The sequence below is a fragment of the Elephantulus edwardii genome, unplaced genomic scaffold (genome assembly GCF_000299155.1).
Source record: "Elephantulus edwardii isolate Elephantulus edwardi_28Jun2011 unplaced genomic scaffold, EleEdw1.0 scaffold00079, whole genome shotgun sequence".
Lineage (NCBI taxonomy): Eukaryota > Metazoa > Chordata > Mammalia > Macroscelidea > Macroscelididae > Elephantulus > Elephantulus edwardii.
The window spans coordinates 7,874,983-7,876,593 of record NW_006399829.1 but is presented as its reverse complement, the minus strand read 5'-3'; positions in this window follow the sequence as shown (position 1 = coordinate 7,876,593).

Below are 1,611 nucleotides of genomic sequence, written 5' to 3'. Positions count from 1 at the left end.
AATGGATAGAGAAGCTGTGGTATATTCACACAATGGAATACTATGCTGCATTGAAAAACAAGGAACTCATGAAATATTATACAAAATGCGTGACCCTGGAGGACATTACGATGAATAAAATATCTCAGTCACAAAATGACAATACTGCATAGGGCCACTATTGTAAAACAGGACTGACATCAGGGCTGGGGGAACCTAAGAAAAGAGGGGATAAATAATGTGTACTACATTGAAACAGATGAGGGAGGGAACTGTTTAAAAGGAATATGTTGTTTGTTGTTGATTGCTGTAGAGTTGAGGTCAACTTATAGCAACTATATAGCAGAAGATTTAATGCCTTTCCATAGCTATCGTTGTTTCTCCAAGTTCATACAGTTTTCAGAGGCATGTGGTTCAGGAAGTGGATGCCACTCCTGCTTCCCAACATGTTTTACAACTGGAACAATACCAAACATTGTCCATAATGAGAAACCGTTAGAGTACTAGACATCTTCATGGCACAAAGTTCAGCATCATAGCAAACCCAGATTACATCATATAGCACATTGACAAAGAGTGAAGTGCAAAATGGAAGAATATTCCTCCAGATACAACAGCAGTAGTCTCATTTAGCAGTGGGTAAGTGTCTGTCTTGTCAAATATGACTCAGAGTAAGCTTTGTACAAAAAGACTTGAACTCTGTTCTATAATTAACTTCATTTCTGTACATTTATAAGAGAGTTTCCAGAGACATCTCGTTTAGGAAGTGGATGTCACTCCTGCTTCCCAACGTGAATCAGTCTGGAAGCTTATCCAACCATTGTACATAATGGGTAACCATTATGGTATTTGACACAACTATAAACTATTGTTCAGCATCACAGCAATTTCAAGTTGTTCAGTACAGCAAATAGACAAATGATTGCTGTGTCTTTTAAAGAATATTCTTCTAAAGCCACACCTTCGAGCTGGCCTCTACCATTAGCCTTAGTCTAAGATTCAAGGGCCACCCAATTTTCAGGGAGAAAAGGAACAGTAACACACAACAAAAAGGACCCCAGAAACTTCCCTTGCCTGACTGCTATCAAGACTAGACCACCATCAAGACAACAGCCAGTCAGATAGCCTACTTCCAAAGTAGAGGGAGATTCCAAGAGCTCAGACCCAGTCCAGCCCAAGAGATCCATGGTTGTTGATGAAGGAATATAGGATTCTGTATTATTTTCATAACAATATTCCAGAAAAAGAAATGTATAGTAAAGTGGACTATGGACTTGCAGGAGGGATTGTATAACAATGAAAGACTCTCTTCCCCCCTCCCTTTTCAAAGAGAAAAATGAACTGGGGAGAAGGGTGAGCAGGAAGGAAAATGTGCAACAGTGAATGAATGGGGAAGAAAAATTAAATGGAGATAATGTTGTTGTTGTTGTTGTTGTTATGTGCCGTCGAGTCGCTTGCGACTCATAGCCACCCTATGTCCAACAGCCCTAAACCCTGCTCTGTCCTGTGCCAATCTCACTGCCTCTGACACATCCATCCCGATTACCCCAGTCACTGAATCAATCCACCTCATAGAGGGTCTTCCCCTCCTGCGCTGTCCCTCCACTCTGCCCAGCATGATGTCCGTATCCG